This window comes from Lithobates pipiens, unplaced genomic scaffold, assembly GCF_037356315.1.
Source record: "Lithobates pipiens isolate NorthernLeopardFrog02 unplaced genomic scaffold, aLitPip1_a1.2 Scaffold_18, whole genome shotgun sequence".
Taxonomy (NCBI): domain Eukaryota; kingdom Metazoa; phylum Chordata; class Amphibia; order Anura; family Ranidae; genus Lithobates; species Lithobates pipiens.
Genome location: NW_027507758.1, coordinates 450,130,032 through 450,157,056, shown reverse-complemented (window position 1 = coordinate 450,157,056; position 27,025 = coordinate 450,130,032). Strand labels below are relative to the sequence as shown.

The 27,025-nt window shown below is 42.5% G+C and overlaps 1 protein-coding gene across 1 annotated transcript in view; it reads left to right on the top strand.

Moving 5' to 3' along the window:
- The window catches only part of SLC9A9 (solute carrier family 9 member A9), a 1,026,444-nt gene that overhangs the window by 789,986 nt on the left and 209,433 nt on the right, over nucleotides 1–27,025 (top strand). The window lies entirely within an intron of this gene.

Here is a 27,025-nt window from a genome sequence, read left to right as displayed (position 1 = left end):
TGTTGGAAATGTTGTTGCTCTTCTGTCAATTCCATTGATGACCCACCTTGTAAAAGAATGCAGCCTTGTTCTGTTTTAAAAAATGGACCTGAACAGGCTCAGATGTAGACATATGTAAACTGAGTATTATTTGTTTACATCCACAAGCCCATAAGAATGAATTGTGACACAAATGTAAACATATATCAACAAATTGCACAGTGACACAATAAGCAAATAACAATATATAACAGCAAGTCAAAATGGTAGTGAATGGAACTAAGGCAAATAAGTCATTGAGGTGATTAATATAAAGAAAGAGTATGCAAGGTGTTTGTAAATCTCCTCCTGTGAATATCACGATTCATTGACAGACAAGTTAGAATCCACCATCACATGGAGTGCACGCTTACCAGCTTGCACAAGCTGACTTACTTGTGGCTGATACCCTACCGGGGCCTTTTCCTCTAGGAATAACAAGAGAATAGCAGAACCGACCACAACAGCTTCCAAACACTACTCAGAGTGGATAGACTTGGTAGACTTGGTAGTCATAGGGACTCAGAGGGATCCAGGGTCCTCACTTGGCACTCATGTTCATGTTCATAGGTAAAATAAGACTAGTGTTTATTCAAATAAAACAGTATCACTTGCATATAAGCAAGGTTCTTCCAACATGGGCAATAAGCCGGCCACCTGCAATACAAATGCCCGTCCTTTCGGCGCTGTGATGTCAGCACGTCGCAACTCCCACTGCGTTTCATCACAAGGTTGACATTGTCCTGGGGCACGGGCAGCGTACTGACTCACCACTATTAATATCAAATAAGGAACCATGCATCGGTCTTAGCCTTGGGCAGTCCGAGCACCAAATGCCATCTTTGTATAGGGAATGTTTCTATTTGTGGAGAATTCCAAAAGCATGTGACCTATTTAAAAAAAAACAAAATCCCAGTATACACAGTAAGTTATTTGAATAAACACTAGTCTGGTTTTACCTATGACAAACCTTTCCTTACTTTGAGCATATATGAACTTGAGTGCCAAGTGAGCACCCTGGATCTCTCTGAGTCCCTGTGACTATCAAATCTATCCGCTCTCAGTAGTGTTTGGAGGCTGTTGTGGTCAGTTTTGCTATTCGCTTGTTATTCCTAGAGGAAAAGGCCCTGGCCGGGTATCGGCCACAAGCGAGTCAGCTTGTGCAAGCTGGTAAGCGTGCACTCCATGTGGTGGTGGATTCTTACTTGTCTGTCAATGAATTGTGATATTCACAGGAGGAGATTTACAAACAACTTGTATACTCTTTCCATATATTAATCACCTCAAGGACTTATTTGCCTTAGTTCCATTCACTACCATTGGGACTTGCTGTTATATATTTTTTCACGTATTGTGTCACTGTGCAATTTGTTGATATATGTATGCCTTTGTGTCACCGTGCATTTTTTGCACTTTTTATGCTACTAGACATACAGAGCGCAGCTCATATTTTTTAAAACACTTATCTTTTGTGCCTATCTCACATTTGACCTGCTGCTAAGTTTAGGGTTTTAAATCACAGCACAGGTTTCTTTTTTACACATACAAATGAATTGCTGTCTGTTTTCCAACTTGAAATAGACAAATAAAAAACAGATGAACAGAATGTGAAAGGGCCCTTAGGCTAGGTTTCCGCTAGTGCGACTTTTCATGCGATTTGGGACTGAAAAGTCGCCTGACAAGTCGTACCCCATGATTTCCAATGAGTACCATTCATATCTGTGCGACTTCAAGACGCAGCGACTTCAAAGTAGTTATTGCACTACTTTGGTCACACTTTGATGCAACTTGAGGTCCATAGACCTCAAGAATACACAGGCATTGCTTCAAGTCGTGGCAAAAATCGCGGCAAAATCGCGCGACTTTGGGGATGCAATAGTAGAAACATAGCCTTACATGGGGTGTTCTTAAGTTTAGCATTGGAGAACAGTAGCAGGACTGAAAACACAGTTGCGGATTTAAGTACAGCCATGAGAGCGTTGTTGTCTCACTAACAGAATGCAGGAGCTAACTGGGTTCCTAGTTAATCAATTAGTATTTTTTTATTTTTATTTTTTGCATTTTTAGAGAAAATATGGGAAAATTTGCATGTACATATAATTGTTTAAAATTTTGCTTGGACATACACTTTAAAGTATTGAACTGGTATTAGTATTCATATACATGGTTCATTTATTTATTTATGTATGTTATTTAACCAGATATGTCACAAACACAACACATTAGACCCATATCTGCATTGACAAGGCATAACATTGAAAATATGTATCTGACTGTGTGTGCTCTGGTATATAATTGTATTTGCCCTCTCATTTTTACATATCCATACCATATAGACAGATATAAATATTTCTGACTATTCAAATATAAGAAACCCACAAAACCTTGCTGATGTACTTTTATGATATTCCTTCTTGAGCTGAAAAGGGCATCTCTTTTAACCAGAAGCTAGTTTAAATCACACAGAGAGTGAGGCAATACTTGTTTTAATGAAATTTCCATGTAAACCATGTGTGACAGTAAGTATCCACTACAGACTATGATCATCTACAGCTGGTCTAATTGAAGGTGATGCGTTGAATATAAAATCGCTTCTTTCAGGAATTATTTCATTTTGTTTTCCGATCAACCCACCTGCAGAGACTAGTCTAGGATTTCTCATTCATAGTGCTTTTTTATGTTATGAAGAATATTATTCACTTGTCTAAAATGGACCTTTGAACTTTTACAAGTCTGCATAAATTACTTACATATCACAATACAGGCATACCCAACTTTTAAGTACACAATGGCGTTTATTTACTAAAGCTGGAAAGTGCAAAATCAGGCTCACTTCTGCATAGAAACCAATGAGCTTCTAACCCCAGCTTGTTCAATTAAGCTTTGGTAATAAAACCTGGAAACTCATTGGTTTCTATGCAGAAGTGAGCCTGATTTTGCACTTTCCAGCTTTAGTAAATAAACCCCATTGTGTACTTAAAATTGGGGTATGCCTGTATACAACAGCAGTATTCATTTTCAAAAAAGTTCCATAATTTATCATGAAAAAGCCATCCTTGAGCTCTAGTGGTTTTGCCAAGCCTTAAATACCATCAGTTTGCTGCAAGGTAGAAGGAAACCTTTCCCCAGTCTGCGCTCTCATAGTGATTAAATACAGCATTGTAACTTTTTCATGAGTCACAATGTAAGAAGCTGCAGCAGGGACTAATCTGTGTCAGTTTTTGTGAACACAACCAACCATTGCATAGGCACCAGGATGTGCATGATTGTGTCATTCCTAACCAGCATCTAAGCTCCAGGAGTAGATGCTGACCCTGGATGACAGAAGGCTCTGTCCTTCTGGAGGGAAAAGCAGGAGAAGGCATTGTTGTTTGTGTGGGGGTGTTATTGTGATCTCTGTGAAAAGGAAATAATAACTGAATGTTACATGTTCACACATTTCTTAGCGTGCATACATTACAAATATATCTGATACAAGCTCCACTTCAACTGCATTATAATTGTGGTGGAGTGATTCGGCATACCACTGTGCATTCAGTGCTGCAGAATCGGTTTTGCATGGGTGTGCACTTGAAGCCTAAACGTACACATTAAGTGAAATGCCAATCATTTTTTAAATGCAAATAATAGGACCCAAATAATTCCTTCCCAATGAGAACACAGACAGCATTACAATTCTGAGGTTCTAAGTCTTTCCTATTTTGCTAGAAAAAAAACAAAAAACTTGTTGCTGCTCTCTGTGGCTTTGTTGGGAGTTCCATGTTGACAGCACGAAAAAATAGGGCATTAGCATTAATGGAGATGCGGAAACAGGATTCTGGCAAAAGCTCCAATGTTTCCCATTTCTATCCAATACAGAGCATGACAAATTTTGTCTAGAGTTCCACTTTAAATAAAGAAATGTTGGTGTTAAATGGCAAGTCTACCAGTTTTAGGACTTTCAAGTTTTGGGGAACATTGTTGCCACTGTAATGTCTGATACCTAACCTGGTGAGCCCTGGTAACAATTTAACAGATAAGCCTGCTTTCTGTACTTCTTACGATTCCTTTTTTTGATGTGCTCGAAGAACCTACATACACTTTCCTTAGAATGAAATCAAAGAAATCACTCGATTGGTGTTCTAAAAAAGATGCTTACCCCAGGGGCATAATGTACATTGGCAGTAAATTTCCATGTCAGAAAATAAGATGCGGGTGAAATAGTGCAGGCATTGCTCTGACCCAGATTGCTCCATTTCACTTCACGCAGTCTTTACTATGTGATTTGGCAGCATTTGGAAGCATTTTGTGCAGTATGATTAGGTGCCCTACTTTACTACAATTTTATCTATAAAATCACCAATCTGCATGTATTTTGTAAGTAAAATGTGCAACATTTTTTCTAATATAAAGTGCATCTGATACATATTCATTCTTTTTTTTAAAGAAATGAAAAAAGTTACTTTTGTGTGAGGGTAAACTACTTTTAAACAGTATTCCAGAAATGCAGAACATATCTCAGCAACTACTGCAGGTCTGATGCTGTGGACCAACCTAAGAAAAAACGAAATAAAGCTATGAATTCAACACTTCATACCCTTTGTCCTCTTTGCTAGGCAAGCTCTTGCAATGATTAACCCTTCCTCGTCTACTCTGGCATCCCTTTAAAAGGTTCGGATCCCCAGGGGCGGAAGGATCATTGATCATGTCACTGTGATTGGCTGTCACAGTGGTCACATGATCAAGGGCTGGTCCTGCTGGCTACCAATCATTAGTGGGGACAGAGAGCTGTCTTTGTTGTCCAGATATTAGCTGGACTGCTTTTGAATATCAAAATTATCTCTGAAAACTGAAATAGGATGTTTCCACTTACCATAAAATCCATTTATTGGCATTCATTAGGGGACACTGGTTCCACCCCTCAGTGTTTGTGATCTAATCCTAGTACTGCTTTTCCACAAAAATTAGCCATGCTGGGAGTGAGAAGGGTTATATCTAGTTAGCCACTTGTTTGTTTTCCAGTGTCCAAATCCTCCTGTAGGTACAGTATAACCCAATGTTATCTTAATAATTGAATGTTGTGTCCCTAAATAAACTCCAAGAAAGATTGTATGTTGAATACAAAAATCCCAATTTTCAAGGACAAATGTTTTTCTTTTTGTAACTTCTTGCCACTGCATACCACACATAAGCAGCAGAAGGAAAAGCAGAGAATGCTTACTGAGTGCTCCTGGCATATTGACCAAGCAATCACCGACAGTTCTCAGTGACAACTTCTGATCAGGAGCCAGGAGAATGGGCTCCCAATCATGTCACCATTGTGGGAGCCAATCACAGCAGTCACATGATAGAGAAGCTGTGTGTAAAGGGGTTAATGTAAATATGAGAGGACCCCAGTGTAAATATTGTGTAGCACTATCTCCGTAGGAGCCGCTAGATAGGGTGGATCCCCTGTTCTTTGCCTCTACCTTCTGAAGAACCTCATCCCCTCTGGGTTGAGTGTGCAGAATCACAGGAATTCACTCAAAGTAACACTTTGAGTAGTGCTATAGCAAAGAAAACAGACGCCAAACCAGGTAGTGAAGGCAAACATAATATATTTTCACCTAATGTGGTTGGTAACTAGACAAGCATAAAATAGATAAACAATGGTAATAACACAATTTAACATACAAAGTGATTAACAGTAGGGACTAGGCAGAAGATGACATTTGTCATCCAGATCAGCGAAAAGAATAGAAAGTCCACCCGAAATGCCACACTGAGCAATAGTAAAGTTCAATCTACCAAGTGCTGGAACTATACTACCAGAACACATTTATGGTGGCGAGGCTAGACCTAGACGGACTGGGTATACACTGTCCAGAAGAAAAGGTATATGGTAGTGAAGGGAGCAGGGGAACAATAAGGGCTTGCAAAATAATTATTACAGGAGGTGCAGCCCTCCTTTGAGATGTTCTTCTGCCGTCGATCCCTTTAAGCTCGTCGGTGCAATTAACAACAGTCCCAGTTAACTTGCATGCAGTATGGGTACAATATAGATACAATATTTTTTCAGCATAAGTGCAAGGTAAATGTGGTTTAGATGCCGTAAAGGTTCAGTATAATGCAGTATAGAGTTGGTATAGGTGCAGTTTAGGTTTGTAATAATTGCGGTACACAGTGCAGTATGGGTTGGGTACACTTGATATCAGTGGCTCAGTCCCTGCTAGCAGTATCAGTAATGGATGAAGATCTCTGTCACCAGTCCCCAGGATTCTGTGGTGACCTCTCGCTGTAGAAGGGGGGGCTTGGTTTCTCAATGAAAGCTCCTCCAGTGATTGGAAACAGAAGGTGAGCGAACGCTCCAGTCTCCCTTCGGCAGTGGTGCAGGTGCTATGATTTGGTTTGAGTTACGCTGCCCCTTGGTGTCCTCACTCCCAGTCTCAGGCTCTGATGTCTGCTGAAGAATACAAGGAAAGAGGCGCCTCTGGGTGTAGAAGTAAAAACAAATTTTAATCACAAAAATATATATACAAGCAACTGATATTTTGAGAGTGATTGGTAAGCCTTGAATAAAATTAGTCCCAAACATGGGGATGTCAGCAGGTTCGTCAGATCCTCCTGCTGGCTGGGGCACTATTCTTGCCTGGTCCAGGGAACTTGACGAAGGAGCACGGCTGTCACAACATCTCAGACCGTATGCTCGCAAAACTGGCCACTTACCAGTGATGTCATCACCCTCCGCCTGCGCTTCAGACCTCGCTCTGCACCCAGCTTACTCTGGCCGGCATTTCCATCTTTAAGCAGTTCCCTGGACCAAGCAAGAATAGCGTCCCAGCCAGCAGGAGGATCTGACGAACTGATGACCATCCCCATGTTTGGAAATAATTTTATTCAAGGCTTACCAATCACTTTCAAAATGTGAGTTGCATGTATATATATTTTTTTGATTAAAAATTGTTTTTACTTCTACACCCAGAGGCGCCTCTTTCCTTGTATTCTGCAGATTTTGGAACATGGTTTCTGTTCCTCCCCAATAGCAGCCCTGTGTGTGTGATTCCCCTGCATTGATCCCCCTGCATTTAATCCCTTGGCTTCTGGACTATTTCGATGCAGACTTTGTATGGACTACATATTGCATGTACCTTTTTTGATAGATTGATTTATTTAATTTAGATCCATGCTATTTAGCACTGTGAGACATTTCTGATCCAGTTTTTTTGTACAGTCTCTCGTTGCCATGCAAACATTATAAACTGCCATCTCAAACTACAACTCCTAGGAGTCTCAGCACTCTGCATAGAAGTCTATGGGCCTGCTTGGCTTTAGCCCCCCCCCCCCCCCCCCTCTTGTGGGTTACTGACAGTTCTATGGAAAAATGTACACTGCAGAAGGATAGTCCAAATTAGCCTCATTATAGAATGGGGGGATACAAACTTCTGCCCTCTGTGGATCATGAGACTTCTGTTAAATGGAACCCTATATGGGGTGCAACTGATAATTCCCTTCTGAAAATATTAATAGATATTAATGGTGTTGTCATCATAGGGTGGCACTGTGGACAGTACACCAGAATATACTGTGTCACGTCCTTTAGTCTGTCAGAGAAGATGGTTTTGAAAAGAATGCACTTTCTAGCCGTATTTTAAAAGGGCATCCAACTTTTTTTATTTATTTATAACAAATATAAGACAGACAATTATAAAAAACAAATATATCTGTGAAATATGACTAAAAGAAATTCTCAGTGACCAACCAGCTGTCCAGAGTCCTAATGGGCTCAGTAGACTCTACTGGTTGCCATAGAAATCCAGAATATGGCAATTGCCCCAATGATATAACATGCAAAGTTACCTGAATAATCTTATAATGGTTGATAGTGGGTGGCAGGAGCCAGCTCAGGAAATATCAGTTCTACTTTTCATGGGTACAGAAGCTGAACACACTTCTGTACCCATGGTAACAACCCATGCAATCCATGCATACAAAGAAACCAAAATAAATAAGTTCAGAAATTAAGTTATGTGTAATAAAATGGAATGAAACAGGGAAAAGGTATTGAACACATAAATAAAATGGAATGACACAGGGGAGGTGCAAAAAGGCACGAAAAGCCTAGACACCAGCTGAAATCTCTCAGTAAATAGAAAGCAATCATACCCCTGGTCAGTGCAAATTAATATCAACTGGTTCAGTCTCAACTGATTGCATATAAAAAGGTGCCTCATTACCAAGGTGTCACACAAGAAACATCTCATAGTGAGTAAAAGCAACAAGCTCTCTCAAGACTTTTGCAACCTTATTGTTGCAAAACATACTGATGGCATTGGTTACAGAAGAATTTGTAAACTTCTGAATGTTCTAATGAGCACTGTTGAGGCAGAATTATCAGAAGTGTTGTCCAAGAGCCAAACACCACTAGTGGAGAGCTTCAAAAAGACCTGGAATTAGTAGGTACAATTGTTTCAATTAAAAAAATATGTAATGCACTCAACCGCCATGGCCTGTATGCCCGCTCACCACACAAGACTCCATTGATGAAGAAAAAGCATGTTGAAGCTCGTTTAGGCTGGGTTCACACCTAATACTGATGTGGCTCGCAGCAGGGGTCTGGTGCGTCCCTGTTCTTTGTTTCAGGAACGAATCAGGGCTGAATTTTTGCCTGAATTCGGCCCTGAAGCTGAGCCAAAGATGCACAAGATGCAAGATGCACAGCATTCCTGTGCAAGCCATAGAAAGTCAGACACAATCTCCTGTCATGCAAATTGGATGTGAGGAAACTTGCATTCCAATTCGCATAGGTGTGAACCCAGCCTTAAAGTTTGCTGCACAACATTATGACAAGCCTGTGAAATACTGGGAGAATATAGTCTGGTCAGATGAGACCAAATGTAACTCTTTGGATGCCATAATACGCACCATGTCTGGAGGTAAAATGGCACTACACATCACCCCAAAAACACCATTCCAACAGAGAAGGTTGGAAGTGGGACCATCATGGTGTGGGGCTGTTGTCCTTGAAGGAAGGATGAATGGAAAAATGTACCAAGAAATTCTTGATAAAAATCTGCTGCCGTCTACCAGGATGATGAAGATGAATGTGGACATTTCAGCAATATAATGATCCTAAACACAAAGCCAATCACATGACGAACCCAATAGAAAATCTGTAGAAAGAACTAAAGATCAGAGTTCATAGAAAAGGCCCACAAACCCTTCAATATTTGAAGACTGTGTAGAAGAATGGGCCAAAATCACACCTGAACAATGCATGCAACTAGTCTCTCCATACAGGAGGCATCTTGAAACTGTCATTACCAACACTGGATTTTATACCAAGTATTAAATACATTTCAGTTAGCGTATTCAATACTTTTTCCCTGTGTTATTCCATTTTAATACACATAACTTCATCTCTGAAGTTTTTTTTTGTTTTTTGTTGTTTTTATCTTTGTATGTATGAATTGCAAGGGTTGTTACCGACATGTGGTGAAAATTTCATGTCAATAGAACCTTTATAAATATATTTACCTAGAAAAATGGTGAAGTGTTCAATACTTATTTTACCCGCTGTATATGTTTTCTGTTTTATTCAGCTTCAAACAGATGCACATCATAAATCTTATCAAGCTCTCCTAAAATGTATCTTAACCAGTTCCCGACTGGCTCACGTCTTTTTACGGGGCAGAATGGCTCCCCTGCATGAAACCCCATACGGATACAGGGTTCCTTTAAGAGCCACAAAAGGGCACGCATGCGCCACCAGAGGAATGTGCGTGCGCCCGCTGTATGGAGGGAGATCTGATGCATGTGGCAATTTATTTCAAAATTGTCGCTCTTTTTTGTGTATTGTGCAAAAAAATAAAAACTGTAAAGGTGATCAAATAGCACCAGAAAGAAAGCTCTATTTGTGGGGAAAAAAAAGAACGCAAATTTTGTTTGGGTACAATGTCACACGACCACGCAATTACCAGGTAAAATGACGCAGTGCCAAATATTAAAAAGTGCTCTGGTCAGGAAGTGAGTAAAACCTTCTGGAGCTGAAGTGGTTAATGTGATAATTTTGTTAATGTATGTGTTAGGTGCTCGTCTTCCGTGTATATACCCTGGTAGCCTAGGCTAGGATGGAGGAGCGGAGGTCCCGGTCACCGGTGGACAATCACCACACATACACACAATTGTACGTGAACAATGATTGTAAGTTTATTGGAGCACACACAGTAGTTTTATGCAGTTTGAGCTAAAGCACAGCCCTATGGTTGAGCCAATCAGGGATCGCCACATAAAATATGCAAGATGGTATATTTTACTACGTCATCATGGTTCTTTGCACAAGCAATATTTCTGCCTAGCAGCAAAAGCTAAATGTTCTTTAGGCGTGATGCAAGATAGGCCTGTGGTCTAACGCCATGAAGTTACTTCTGCTCTTGGAAAGGGAAGTAGCTTAACCGCATCCATCTGTTCTGTACAAACAACTAACCTTGTGATAATTCTAATTTCTTGTAAAAGCAAAAACACATATGACCTTAAGCAATAGGTTTCCACGGGGTCACGCTAACAGTAATTTTCCATTACCCAAAATGGATGTCTCTTAACAAAATGGTTCCTTTATTACCTTATAATCCTCCCTTTGATCATCCTGTTGAAAACAGGAAGATCACATATCATCTATCCCATTTGTCACGCATTCTTCCTGGTACCATACCTTAGGATCATGGGAAAATGCGTCTAATTTAATAGTTTCATTTCTGGTATGTGATGCTTTAACAATTATACACATTATAAACCTGTAACAGGCATATAGGAACAAAATAAAAAGGAGTATCATTATTATAGTCATGGCGGTGTTTTTTAACCATGCAAGTATTCCCTGGCCAAAACTTAGGCTGGCAAAGGGGTCCCATGTTTTGGCAACGTTTCTAGCCTCATCCTGTAGTTTACTTACTTCTTCCCGGTGCTGTGCAATTATGTCATTGAGATGTTGAGTTTTGCTTGTTGGCAAACTTCAGCTCCGTCTGTGGAGTTTCCCAGCCTAAAACACCAGTCTGGGAAGTGACTTCTACCGATAATTTGGAAAGTAAGGGTTTTATTTGAAAGTGCCCTTGTGACGTTTGTTAGGACGATAGGAGGGGTGCCATTGAGGAGAGGGGTGAAGTTTAAGGGTATGGCCATTAAGGGGATCCTAGCAGTGCTGGGGTGAAGTTTACTACATATCCAACACTTTTCAAATCCAGATTTCTGGGCATAGCTATATTTAAATTGCAATAACAACATTTTAGCGGAAAAGGTTTTTGGGGCCTTGCTCCTTTTATGTCTAACATGTGTATTATTTGGTTGTGGGATATCGGAGGTCCCACAAATACCCTGTATGGGTCCCAAATCTTCAGGGTGATAGATACAGTTAGATATCAACCAGGTGGGTAAGAACACAATTAAAGCTGTACAAGATAAGAGGCACAAGGCCTTCATGGACATTGACAGGGGAATCATTGTGTCCGGCTATCTAAGGTCTTGTCCTTCTTCGTCGTTTCTTGTCGGGGTGTCCAGTTCCGTTTTGTCTTTTTGGAAGGGATCAGAGTCTGTCAGAGATATTTGTTCTATCCTTTTTGGGCTTCTCGCAACTTCTGATCCAAGGTAAGTTGGAGCTGTTCTTGGGTTTGAGGGAGTAAGGATGCACTTTCTTCGAACAAGCTGTCTTCCTCCCGGGGTGATGAGATAGGGACAAGGCGGTTTCCACCTTCCATGGTCCTGAGAAAGCCGGTCCGATACTCTTTCTTTGTGCTAATTGTTTGATCAGCACTTTATCCCCAGGGATGAAGGGATGCGTTGGTTCTGTGGGAAGAGGAGAAAAGGTGACAGAAACTTGTTCGTTTATTTCGTGGAGCATACTTACCAGATTTTTCACGTACATTTCCTGTTGGGAATAAATGTTAATGTCAGAGTTAGGGTCTAATGGGGGTAATTCTATATTTGCGGGGATACCCATTAGGATTTCGAAGGGTGAAAGTTTTGTCCGGGCATGAGGCGTAGTCCTGATATGAGAGTATGAGAATGCAACTTGCTTCAGGTATTCCCAGTACCTTCCCCTCTTTTGTCCAAAGACCCTCGGGGTCTTTGGTCAATCCTGCAGCGACCCAGAAATGAACGTCCTGGTCTGTGGCCATTGTTTGTATTTGTGCTACAATTGTTTTGAAGTTGGATGAAGTGAAATGTTCTTTAAAGAAAACTGTTGTGGGGGCAGGGGGGTTAGGGGAGGAGGCGGCAGCTTGCTTTGCAGTTCTATCGGCTAGGGCGTTACCCTTGGATATTTTTCTGTCGTCCGAGGAATGGGCTTTTACCTTGATAATAGCCACTTCCTTTGGAAGGAGGATGGCCTGGAGAAGAGCCATAATATGTGTGGAATTGGCAATTAGTCTATTGTCTGCGGTTTTGAAACCTCTATTAGCCCATATCACACCAAAGTCATGCACCACTCCGAAAGCATATCTACTGTCGGTGTAAATGTTCACCTTTTTATCAGTGAATAGAATGCAGGCTCTAGTGAGAGCTTCCAATTCCGCTACTTGGGCCGAAGAGGGAGGTAGCGGCTTGGCTTCTAGCACCTTGTCTGGTAATTGGACTATCGCGTAACCTGTTAGGAAAGTGGAATCAGAGGGGCGGGAGCAACTACCGTCAACGAAAACATCTTCCGCATCTGTAATAGGTGTATCCGTGAGATCAGGTCTAGGGGATGTGATGGATTCCACTTTTTCCACACAGTCATGAAGCTGGTCTGGGTCTTGTGGTAGACGCAGCATGGAGTGCAGGAGGCGGACAGCAGGGTTGCTAGCGGGAACATATTTAAGAGATAGATTGTCAGTGTTCATAAGGGTAATCTCATAACCGCTGAGCCTTTGTGAGGTCATGTGTTGGGTGTTCATGTTCTGTATGAGGTGGGTGACAGAATGGGTGGTGAAAAGTGTCATTGGGTGGCCCAAGACCATTTTGTTAGCGTCCTGTACTGCCATAGCACAGGCTGCTAAATTCTGGAGACATGACGGCATGCCTTGAACCTGGACAGGGAGTTTCTTGGATAGGTAAGAAACCGGGCGGTATCCTGTTCCATGTTGTTGTGTGAGAACCGCGGCAAAAGAGTTCCCTGAAACTACACAGTACAGCTGAAAAGCTTTACCATAGTCTACCAATCCCAGGGCGGGTGCACATGACAGACTGTTTAATAGAGCTTGAAAAGCTTGTAGTCTGTCTTCAGTCCAATCTATTAATTTAGAGGCTGTCGAGCCAGTAGCCTCTCTTAGGATACTATCACAATGAGAACAGTCAGGAATCCATTGGCGGCAATATACCATTGCACCCAAGAACGAGAGCAGGGCAGCTTTGTCTTTTGGGGGACTGAGAGCTCGAAGGGCTGCGGCACGTTTGGGGGACACTAGCCTTGTTCCTTCCTTTAGAATGCACCCTAGGTATTCTACCTGTGACTGGCACCATTGTATTTTCTTCCTTGATGCTAGATGCCCGGCGTGAGCTAGGTGTTGTAACAGTGATGTTGAATCGACCGCACAATCTTCAGCAGTTCGACTGCACAGGAGCAAGTCGTCCACATACTGTATTAGTACCGACCCACGCTCAGAAGTCCAAGACTTGACAGTCTCGTTGAGTACCATAGAGAAGACGGCTGGACTGTCTACATACCCTTGCGGTAGGCGTGTCCAGGTTAGTTGGCCCCCGGCCCAGGAGAAAGCAAACATAGGTTGGGCTTCCTCTGCAATGGGAATGCTAAAGAAAGCATTCGCTAAATCAATTACTGTGTAGCATAGAGAGTCTGCCGGTATGCATGAGAAAATAAAAGTGATGTCTGAGACTAGGGGTGGGAGGGGAATCACTTGTTTGTTTACTGCTCTGAGGTCTTGGACGAGTCTCCACTCGCCACTGGCCTTCTTTACAGGGTAAATGGGTGTGTTCCAGGGGCTAATGATTGGTTTTAGGATACCTTTAGATATGTAGTCATCGATCTGGGGGGCAATGCCTTGGGTCTTTTCGGGGGGCAGGGGGTATTGTTTGTGATATTGTGCTTCTGCGTCAGGGCGCATCTGAGGCGAGTAAGGCGTACAGTTAATGAAACCTACGCTACCTTTGTTTTCCGCCCAGATACCATGTGTTTCGAGAGAGGCGGGGAGTAGCATAAAGAAGCCTCTGTGTGCATGTCGCTTAGGGCCATGTAAGTCACATAATGGTGAACTAGCGGTAAGGGAACCTTCTCTATTAAACTTAATGGTAATACACAGTTGTGCCAAGAGGTCCCGTCCCATAAGGGGCACAGGGCATGAGGACAAGACTGCAAAAGTTTGGGTACATAATTTCTGTCCTTCTGGAGTGGCTACAGTCAGTGGTGGAGTGATGGGATGGGTGACAGGTGTCCCATTAATACCAATAGAGTTTCCTTCGGTGCATTGTGGTGTGTTAAAAATCTCATCGTTCACTGAACTAGAGGTGGCGCCAGTGTCTATCAAAAAGCAGACACGTTGTCCATCTACATGTAATACAACTTGGGGAAGACTTCTCCATGAGGGATTGTAACACACTAGGCTGAGGGAAGGGACATACTCTAGGCATCCCTATTGGGGTGGTGGCTGCCGATTAGATGGCCACTGCATAGGAATTCTGGGTGGTGGTCTATTGGGGGCCTGAGGGTGCATTATTTGTGGCTGTGTAGGATATTGGGGTAGTGGTTGACGAGGGTTCTGGTATGGCGGATAACGGGGATACTGTGGGCGGGTCTGGGGGTTAAATCCCCTGCCTCTGTCTCTTGCTCTAATCTGTCCAGTCCTATAAGGACACTGGGATTTCCAGTGTCCTTGCTGTCCACAATTGAAACAACCTTGGTCCGGGGGATAAACAACAGCTGGACCAGGATATGTTTGCATGGCCATTAGGGTCATGGATTCCCAATTGGTGACACCTTTCCCAGACTTGTGCCCAGAAAGGTTCCACCTTGGGACCCGGCAAGTTATGTTGAACATACTCATACGGGGTGGGAGTTCCCGGACTCTGGGGCTGGGTGCCTGCAGAATTCCCCATCTAGTAATTTGGGTAAAGTATGCCTGGTATGTGGGCAGAGGTGATAACAGCCTGTTTGGTCAATAATTTGTTCCCTAATGCGGGGGTAAGTTCCCTGATCTTCCAGGTCAGATGGACTAATAAAACTGTGAAGATTTGCCCTTAATATACGATGAAGGGTACCTTTCCTGGTGGCGGGATATACCCCTCTTACACCAAGTCTGCAAGAGAAGCCTGTAGGTCTAGTGGTCAAAAGAATCCACCTTTCATCAATGCTAAGAAAAAGTAAACCTAGCGTGCAGCGTGAACAGGCAGGTGCTACCTCACTACAATCTGGTTCTTCATACTCTGTATTCATTTAACAACAGTTGGGTTTATTCAAACAGATATCCACTCTATATAATTATATCTTATACAACGTTAATACTCTATATACTTACGCTTGCACCTAAAGAGAAACAGACATATTTTTATGGTTTAAGAATTCAGCTTTAAAACTTTACATGTACATTATCAAGTAATCACATCATGATGCATTTCATTATTTATAGTGCACTTTAAAAGTTCTCAAGTGGGCGTCCGCTCGACCAATCCCTTTGTCACGGGCGTTTTCTTTTACTTCCCGTGTTAATAAAACTATCACCAATAGTTTATAGTCAGACCAACCTAGTCGGACTTTTTCCTAAACCTATAAATTCCTTGCGAGCCCTTTTGACCTTCCGAGGGACCAGCCTAGTCCGCCGCGAAGGCACAGTAGCTTTTTAAACTAATCTATTTGTATGGTGGTCATCTGGACAGAGTAAGCATCTACACCAAAGAAGGAGCAAAATGACTTACCCTATCACAAGATGACCCCACTTCTGGTACCAGCTCTGTTAGGTGCTCGTCTTCCGTGTATATACCCTGGTAGCCTAGGCTAGGATGGAGGAGCGGAGGTCCCGGTCACCGGTGGACAATCACCACACATACACACAATTGTACGTGAACAATGATTGTAAGTTTATTGGAGCACACACAGTAGTTTTATGCAGTTTGAGCTAAAGCACAGCCCTATGGTTGAGCCAATCAGGGATCGCCACATAAAATATGCAAGATGGTATATTTTACTACGTCATCATGGTTCTTTGCACAAGCAATATTTCTGCCTAGCAGCAAAAGCTAAATGTTCTTTAGGCGTGATGCAAGATAGGCCTGTGGTCTAACGCCATGAAGTTACTTCTGCTCTTGGAAAGGAAAGTAGCTTAACCGCATCCATCTGTTCTGTACAAACAACTAACCTTGTGATAATTCTAATTTCTTGTAAAAGCAAAAACACATATGACCTTAAGCAATAGGTTTCCACGGGGTCACGCTAACAGTAATTTTCCATTACCCAAAATGGATGTCTCTTAACAAAATGGTTCCTTTATTACCTTATAGTATGTATGTTTAATGATATTCTTAGTATTGTGATCTACTGTCTTGGTTTGTGTTTGAGAGCATAAAATGTAGCTGCCACCTGCTAAAAACTTTTTCTGGTTTAGTGTGTGGAACCTTTTCCACACTGTCACGACAGCAGATAGGCTCATTTACTGTGCATGCACCTTGTAACACAACCACTCGTGATTGTGCATCCCAAATGTGATGGGAACATTTTGTGTCCTTTTCTGCATCTGCATAAGGAAATATAGGCCAGCAGAGCCTTATAATGACAAATCAGATGTTGGGGCCTCCATAATTTAGAAAGCAGGAGACTCTGTGTGTGTGTGTAAAAAAAGTATCACGGACAGTACTCAATTTTCTCTGAAAGCAGGAGACAATTTCACTGGTATATAGAGCTCTCTACCTCCCTCCTCCTCCATGTCACTTGTGACAGTGAGTGTCCCACTGTGTGCTTCTTCCTGCGAATTGCTCTTTTTCTTTCATGTCACTGTCTAAACATGCCCCATCTCTGACACACACGCTGTCATGAAATGTCATTTATTTTGGTAGTTTATCACCCAGAGATAAAAGGCTTACAATGTACTTTCCCTTCACTAGAATCTGTCTGCAAATGTATCTTGAGTGTCGCAGCTTCTCGTGTCTTCACCGTTTTCCAGTTTTTATTTTTTTAGGTATTAAATGATTTAATACCTGGCATTTTCCCCTTTTGAATCTACATGGAGTTTTATATATTTGGTATATAAAGTCCACTTAGAAAAAGGTATATTGTATAAGGCTGGGTTCACATATATGCAAATTGGATGTGTTTTTAACTGCATAACATGTAAATGTGACTGGATTTCAATGCAGACAGTTCACTACACATGTGCGGTGTCCACGGTGTGGTTTCAAAAAGGGTCCCGTTTGTTTTTGGGTCTGGTTTAGATGCGATTTCTCCATACCCAGCCACGGACAGGTCCCAATCACCTCCGCCGCTGCCGATGGCTCCAGTAAGCGGAGGGAGAGCAGCGGGAAGGGCCCCTCTCCTGCTACCAATAACGGTGGTCTCGCGGCAAATCTGCCGCAGAGACCACCATTATCATAAACAGAACCGCTAACTCCAAAGATGGATACCTCGGTTGTGGCAGCAGCTGCTGCCTTTACTGAGGTATCCATCTTCAAAGAGCCGACGTATATGTACAAGAGACGGTTGGCTTCAAGGGCAAACAAGGCTTTCTTTTGGTAATATTGCATTGCAAAAAAAAAAAAAAATGTAATTGTTAGAGAAAAAAATCTTGAAAAACACTTTTTGGGTTGTAACAATGTTGATAAGTGTAAGAGTCAGACAGCCCCCCCCCCCCCCTTAAAGTGGGAGTAAGCTCCCATCTCTGACTTGTACCTAATGTATAGATAAGCCTATAATAAGGTTTACCTATAGGTACTGTAAATATCTCTCACTAATATGCAATGCATACTAGCACATTATGCCTTTACCTTTTAGGTAAAAAAAAAAACACCCAGCAGTTTAATACTGATTTAACAACAGCATCTGCTAGAACTGCTGTATGTACACAGCAATTAATAGAATAAGTATATTCTGCATTATTTATGGCTTTAATCTTATGTATTGTCAGTAGCTGAACACCTGTGGTCCAAAACTAGGCCACAGACACAATATGTATAAAAGAAAAAAAGTGCAGCACTATCTCTGTATGACCTTTCACAACCTAAAACTGATCATCAATCAAATCATAACCATTTATGCTAAATAAACATTGAAAAAAAAATATTAAAATGGAGTTTTCGTCAGAAAATGTAGTCCTGCTAGATAATTTCAGGCCCTTTTGCAGATTAAAAATAAGTGCCTGTTCTGTTTAATATGAAATAATACACTATCTCACTTTGCTCTACACGTGCTCATTTGCTCTCTAGTTTTAGGCATTTTTAGGCAGTGCCAAATTTGTAGAGGCCAATCTGCTGACAGCCTGAAAATGTAATTACATCCTCTTAGCCTTTACAGCCAAGGAAGCTGCTTCTGTTTGATCTGCAACTGGAATGCCGTGTACACACGGTCGGAGAATCCGTTGGAATGCGTCTTATCGGACCCTGTCGTCAGATAATCCGACTGTGTGTGGTATGCATCGGACTGATTCCGTCCGAATTTTGTTGGAAATATTTCCCGACCAACTGGGCCGGTCGGACCTAATCCGATCATGTGTAGCAAATTTTGATTGGACCAAGTGCCACGCATGCTCAGATCAAATTCCTACATCAAAGCTATTGGCTACTAGCCTGAATGTAGTCCCATCGTAACGAAATTACGTCACCGCGTTCTTGGCAACCGCTAAATCAGACAACTTGGCCCGACTGTGTGTATGCAACAGTTTCGGACACAATCCGTCAGACTAAATCCGACAGACAAAATCCGATGGATTTGGTTGGCAAAATCTCCGACCGTGTGTACGTGGGCTTATGGTGCTGCACATGTGATTACTTATGATGCCACTTGATGGTTTGACAGTTTGGTTGAGGACACAAGCAAATGTGACAGTTCGCAATCCCAGCATTCCAGGAATGTTTTTTTAAACCGTTAAATTGATGTGTTTAGTTCCGCTTTATGATTTACTGCTGTTCAGGGGCTCTGGGCTTCAGCAAAATGTCAGCCTCCAGCAATAAGAAACAGGAGCAATGCTGGAGGCAATGTGCAGCACACACAAATTTTGGTAGAATAATTATAAGGCCTCATGCGCACTGGACATTATAATAACGTTATAAAAATGCCAGTAGCTTTGCAATGAGTTTTTCAATGTTTTTGCAATAGCTTTTTTGGCTTTTTTTTTTCTCAATGGGATCAAAAACATTAAAAAAACACTGGTGAGCCACGTTTTTGAGCGTTTATCTGTGTTTAGCTGCGTTTTTTCTGCTTATTTTTGCTGAAAAACTCCTCTCAAAATCCCCACTAGTTTTTTTTTTTTTTTTTTTTTTTACAGCCAAAAAACAGCCCAGGCAAAAACAGTTGATAACAGCCTATGTGTGCATGGACACTTAGTATAACATGATGGAGAGTTTTTTGACTGTAGAAAAAAACGTCTGAAGCCAAAAACAGCAGCTGTAAAAACATCCAAAAATGTCCAGTGTGCATGAGGCCCTAATGTGGAATGTATGTCTCTTGCTAAAGAACATTGATATTGTTATCAAGTTGTTATGGGTACAGTTCCGCTTTAAATTGTTCTCACATTCTTATGCCCCATACACATGAGCGGATTTTCAGTCTGAAAAAACTTGGATGGTTTTTCCTACGGAATTCCACTCAAGCTTGGTCACACAAAAGTTTTATGAACTTTCAACCGTCAAGAATGCGGTGACATACAGCACTACGATGAGCCGAGAAAATGAAATTCAATGCTTCCGAATTGTTTCCAAGCATGCGTAGGAATTTTGTGCATCGGAATTGGTACAGAAAATCAGAATTTCTGATCGGAACTTATTCCAACTGAAAAATTGAGAACCTGCTCCCAATCTTTTTCTGGCAGGAATTCAGCCAGCAAAAGTCCGATGGAGCATACACATGGTCGAAATTTCCGACCAAAAGCTCTCATCGGACTTCTGCTGGCAGAATTTTCGATTGCGTGTACGGGGCATTAGTGTACCTCTTAGCAAGTTCACCACAATATTTACATAAACAATGTCCTTTAAAGACAGTGCAAATAAACACTCTTCTGTAAGTGCCTTGATGTGAACACTGCAGACTATTGCTCCTGTGAAAAGTGCCTTGCTATTCACACTCCAGTACGAGAAAACAAACTCCAAATTTAGGTTATTTTCATAGTGCCACTTCACACTTCCCAGTGTGTCAAACACTCACAAGATTATGCAACCCCTTAACTTAATAAGAAGATCTTATTGTGCTTTGCTTAGGATCTCCAAACATACACCTTCTCCCCCTTATGCCTCAGTTTTAGCACTTTCAATATTCTTCTCTATGAAGCTCCAAGCCACCATATAAAATGGCAAAGAAACCTGTGATAATCTAAAAACCTTTATTAAATTATTTAAATACAATGGGAAGGGGGCTGTGTTCCCTCCCTCCAATCAGCTCTCAGAGCTCCTCTTACTGAGCTCTGCAGAGTGTAACTTCAATTCTCCACCCCTTTTTTTTCTGACAGCTCAGGCAAGCTTTTTTTTAAATTCTGGACATTCCGTGGATGTAGAGAATGCAATGCCGCGTACACACGACCAGACTTTTCAACATCAAAAGTCTGACGGAATGATTCCGGCAGACTATTGGATCGTGTGTGGGCTGCAGCGGACTTTTGATTTGCAAAAGTCTGACAGACTTTAGAAATGGAACATGTTTCAAATTTTTCCACCAAAACTCCGCCGGACCCAGTTCCTACCGAGAAATCCGCTCGTGTGTGTGCTAGTCCGACGGACAAAAACCGATGCGAGGGCAGCTATTGGCTACTGGCTATGAACTTCCTTATTCTAGTCTGATCGTACGTCATCACATTCGAATCCGTCGGACTTTGGTGTGATTGTGTGTGGCCAAGTCCGTTCATTCGGAAAGTCCGTCAGAACTCTGTCAGAACTCTGTCAGAACTCTGTCAGAACTCCGTCAGAACTCCGTCGAAAGTCTGTCGGACCTAAGTCTGGTCGTGTGTACGCGGCATAAGGGTTTACAGCCACATTGATTATCCCTATCATCTTCCTCTATTAAACTAATACTATGCTATGCTTAAAGGCTTTATCTCCAACAAATAAGTAAAAATCAAACAATTTTAGATTCCAAGAATACCTGAATAAATGCTTTGGGGACACATTTAAGTTATAACCCTAAAAATAAAATAATGAATACATAAATATAATCAATATGATATTATATACTTTTTATAATTTATATAAAATCACCCATAAAATCCACTCTTAAAAAATGGTAATAAAACAGTTTACATCTATGTTGATGTTTATACAATTGGGTGTAAGAGTGTTTAGTTTATATACCGGATGCAAAAAACAAACACTGAACCTTTGGGACTTTCATGAGGAATGCCAACAGACATGAAAATATAAAGGTTATACATTTTATTGCCTGAATACAATATATCAAAAAATACATTCGAAAAAGTACAAAGAATGTGCATAAGTATTAAAGTTATTGGAACACTTCTGTCATATATAAGTTTGTAAAGACACTTGTCATATTAACAATAATAAGCTAAATTCAGCGTGTTTCATCAATTTTAGTTCACTTCATCAGAAGAATTGTTTGACTGAATATTTATAAAGAAACAATATCGACTTCAGGTTCCGGTGCCGTATGTAGGGGACAGGGAGACCAGCGGCTCACTGCCAGAGAAAAACCGGCATATTAAACCCAGGGATGGCTTTCCCCCCTCCAGGAAACCTCCACACAAGCCCCAGCGCCGCTGTGGATGGAGCGTATCTCTCACAGCCACAATCCCGCTCTGGATCTTGATTGAGGGACACTTCTCCCTTCCCCTCAGGAGCTCCAGGGAGACCAAAGATGGCCGTTGCAGTGTCTGCCTCTCCTCTCTCACTGAGTGATCTGCAGCCACAGCTTACAGGTAACCTGTGTAAGGGAGAGAATCACACTGTATATCTTCATTGGAAGACAATCCATATACTATTAATACAGCTTTAGAAAGTTCACCCAAGCTCAGCAGCAGCTGCATGAACGAATGGAGGATCTGAAAAATCATTCCAGAAGGAGCAACCTCCGGATAATTGGACTTCCAGAGTCATGTAAGCATGGCTCACTCCTAGATATATGCACCTCTGCCCTTCCAGAAGCCCTTGGCTTACACCGCAGATGCACTGTGAAAAGGGCTCATTGGATTGGGGCACCTGCAAATGAACACAATCGCTCAAGGCCAATCATAGCAAAATACCTAAATTATGCGGATCGCACTGACATTTTGCAGCACTTCCGGAAGGCGCGCTCTTTGGTGAGGGTCACAAGCTCCTTATTTTCGCAGATTATTTGGCTGAGTTTCCCGCAAATGCAAGGAGTTCCAACCCATGTGTGCAGAGCTATTTAAACACAGCATCCATTTCACACTAGCCTACCCTGCAGTCCTCCGTCTGCAAGCCCCGGATGGGGAACACCTAACTTTTCTATCTCCTGAAAAGGCAATCGCTTTTCTGTGCTCAATTCCATCACCGACCAAGCAACCCTCTTCTGACACATACACAAATAAAGTGAAAAGTGGGCCTAGGGAGCAAAGGAGCCCCAGGAAGGACCCGCCAAAATGCCTAAAGCAACCCTCCTCAATTGATCAACCCACTCATCATTGACATTGATCTCTAAAAAGAGCCCAACATTCATTGGAGTGGTGAACACATCCTTTCATTCTAAGCTCCGACCCTCCAGGAACCTTTCGCCTCTGTGTCAGTCCATAAAGTGCTAACCTAGAAATGTCAACTGTTATTCTCCATATGGTTTTCCTCATTAAGTTATTGTTTTATGTTATGAGTTTCATCTGTTTCCTGTGTAGTCTTCTAAATGTTTGATGTGTTCTCTGATTTGTTCCTTCACCAGAACCCACCTAGTGTTTTTTTGCAGGCGAGGCCAGTACACTCCTTAGCCACTTGGTCCACCCATCAGGGCAATCTTGCAAACCGGGGAAAGGTGGAGTCCCTCTCCTCAATCTACCATATTTTCTGGGGAGTAGCGGAAGTATACGGAAAAAAGTGATATCACAATATTGTTTATATCTCATGGTTAATTATTGGTTAATCATGGTTAATATTTTTAACATGCAACATACTATCAGTAGATAGTGATAAGGATGGAAGGTTGGTATCAATCCACCTTAAATTCCCATCCAGAGAAATCAGGATAACCAACAAGCATCTAACTCCCCACACAAGTCCTACTTCACCGACCTCACAACCCAATTAGCGACTGAAACCAACCTCTAACACCTCATAGGAGGTGATTTCAATTCAGTCATAAACAACTCTGAAGACAGATCCAGTTCCCGCTGTAAACTAAGACCGAAAGCACGAGACCTGTTCACCAATTTTTACCACACGGTGAACACGGTGAACACCCTCCACTTAATAGACACGTGGAGAATTCAACACCCCATAGATAAATAATTAACTTTTTTATCTCCAGTCCATAACTCTTTTGCAAGGCCTGACTATTTTCTCTGAACACCCTCCCTTCTCTACATGGTCAGGGACTCTTGTATTCAAGACATGGTCATTTCAGACCTCTCCCCTATCTCAGTCATGTTGGAAAACCGCCCAGAATATAGAGAATGGTGCTTCCCATCACACCTAAACAAAAATGAATGCTTTCAGACCATGCTGAAAGAGGCCTGGAAGGAATACACACACAACAATAGCTCCCATGCAGACAAGCCTAATCTGTTCTGGGAGGCAGGCAAAGCATTCCTCCAAGGAAGGATAATATCCTTCATATCGGTGTACAAGAAGAATGCCCAAAAATCATACCAGTCATAGTCTACGTAATACCCAGAAACGACTCACTGAGTGTAACACTCCAGAAAACCGGAAGACATGGCAGGAAGCCAAGGACCGCTTTGACATTTGGGCACATAACCTTGAATGCTAGAAAATGACCCATGCCCAATTACAATTTCACAAATTTGGCAATAAGGCAGGGAAATTACTAGCCAGACTCTCAAAAGGCACATACCTTCCTACCCATATCACTGCCTTGCACAACCCTGATAGCACTCTCTCCACTTCTCCCAAGGACATTAACAAAACTTTGGAAACATTCTACGCCAACCTTTATGCCCAAGAACAGATAGACCCCTGCAAAGTGACCAAATGGCTATTATCATCACCCCTCCCACGGATCAGTCCTGATTTACTGATAACTTTAAACTCCCCAATTACAGAGGAGGTAATCCTGGCCTCCATTAAAGGCCTGAAAAGCAATAAAGCCCCTGGCCCTGACAGTTACACTTCTGAATTCTGTAAATTGCTTAAAGAGGAAATCACCCCCTCCCTGTTTTCAGTCTTCAACAAAATATAGGATGGTGGTCCTTACCTCCCAACAGGACACCAAACAATCATAAAACGAATTGCTAAAAAGGGAAGCCAGCAGCCAGGGTATTACCGCCTAATTTCGTTGCTAAACATAGATTCCAAAATACTCTCTAAGATTATAGCCTCTCGTTTAGCAAACTTCATGCCATCCCTTATTCATCCTGCACAGTCGGGGTTCACCAAGGGCAGGTCAGCCTCATCCAACCTGAGGAAAGTCCTTGTCGCCCTAGAATACGCAAAACAACACCCCCTTGAAGACGTGGATATCACTCCCCTAGATGCTGAAAAGGCATTCGATAATGTCAGCTTCCAATGGCTATCCCTAGTGATGCAAAAATTAGGGATATCAGGCCCCTTCTATCATTTCATACACAGCCTTTATTCGGCATCGGCAGCTACAGTAATAGCTGCTGGTGTTCAATCCAATACCATTCGGTTACATAAAGGAACAAGACAGGGCTGCCCCCTCTCTCCCCTGTTATTTAATCTGGCCGTTGAACCTCTCTCACGACACCTCAGCTCCACAGCATGCATTCATGGCATACCACTCAGACAAAATGTCTTGCGAGTCGCCGTTTTCGCAGATGATATCCTGATATTCACCATGTCCCCCCAAACAGACATACCCACCATACAATCGAACTTTACCTCCTTTCACAAATGCTCTGGCCTGAAAATAAACTTTACCAAGAGCGAAATTCTCCCTCTAGGTACTTGTAACCCACTATAATGGTCACTCTGCTCTCCTTTCCACATTAACGAGAAACATATCACATACTTAGGCATTAAAATAGGAAAGGATCCATCCTCTCTCTACTATCTCAGCTATCCTCCTCTGATATCAAAAATAGTAGGTAAATTGGAGATGTGCATTATTTAAAATGGTATTTTGCTCATCTGCTATATCCTCTACAAACTTTACCATTATTATTGAAGCACAAAGATGTACAACATTTAAATAAGGCAATTACCTCCTTCATATGGAATAAGTGCAAACCTAGAATTGCACTGAGCAAACTTATTTTCCCAAAGAGTGATTGGGGGGGGGGGGGGGGGGGCAGCATGCCAAATATTAGAGTATATAATTTAGCTTGTCTTCTGAGAACAGGAATGGACTGGATTATACAAGTGTCAAAATGCTCCAGTTATGGTGTGGCATCAGACTTGGCTTTCCCAATAATTCTCTCTGCTCTCCTACATAGCTTGTTTCAACGAATCCTGATTCATATTAAACAAAATTTGCTATTCAGAGACATAATAATAGCTTGGAGAGAGGTGAGGAAAAATTGGGTCTTTCACTCTACGATTCCAGGTCTCTTCCAATACGTGGCAACCCTATGTTCCTGCTAGGTCTCCAGTATGAATCATTCTCCAAACCATTCTCCAATGGAGAGATAAAGGGTTACTCAATGCACATTCTCTATATCATGATGTAAATGGCTCTCTCAAACCCTTCCACCTCATCGCGGAAGAGTTCAATCTTTCTACCCACCATCTTTCTTAGACAAGCTGATAAACGGGAACCTCTCAACAAGAAGTTCACTTAATGCCTCGTACACACGATCAAACAATCTGGTGGAAACAAGCCCGCCATGTGTGGGCTCCAGCGGACTTTTTTTACCCAAAAGACCGGCGGACTAAGAAAATATTTTTGCACTCCAATCTGTCCGCCGTACTTTTAAAATGAACTGACTTTTCCCGTCCGGAGAAAAGTCCGCTCATTTTGAGCGCGTCTCCAGGTAGCCGGGGCCTGCGATGCCTCCTTCACCTGGTATGAACTTAAAGGCAAACTCCTACGCCGTGGGGGTCCCCCTAGGTCCATATCAGACCCTTATCCGAACACGCTACCCGGCCGGCCAGGAAAGGGGGTGGGGACGAGTGAGCGCCCCCCCTCCTGAGCCGTACCAGGCCGCGTGCCCTCAACATGGGGGGTGCCTTGGGGAAGGGGGGGCCGCGCGCCCCCCCGACCCCAAAGTACCTTGTCCCCATGTTGATGAGGACAAGGGTCTCTTCCCGACAACCCTGGCCGTTGGTTGTCGGGGTCTACGGGCGGCGGGCTTATCGGAATCCGGGAGCCCCTTTAATAAGGGGGCCCCCGGATACTGGCCCCCCACCCTATGTGAATGAGTATGGGGTATAATGTACCCCTACCTATTCACCTGTGGAAAAAAGTAAAAAAAAACACAACACACAAGGGTTATAATAGTTTATTGCACAGCTCCAGGGGTCTTCTTCCGTCTTCGGGGGTCTTCTCGCCGGACTCCTCAGTTATCTTCTTTTACTAGCGGAGGAGCCTGGCTTTCTTCTTCGCCGCCGCACTCTTTTTCCGACTTCGGGGGTCTTGTCCCCCCTCTTCGGTTCTTCTTGCCGGGCCACCATGCCTTCTTCTAGCTCTTTTACAAGCGGTGGCCCGGTCTTCTGTGGCCGATGTCTTCTGGCCTTCTGTTCTTCTCTTCTGGAGATGTTGCCTCGTCGCTCTCTCCAGTCACAATGACAGGGACGCGGCGTGTGGCGACTTATATAGGGACATCCCGGATGATGTCCC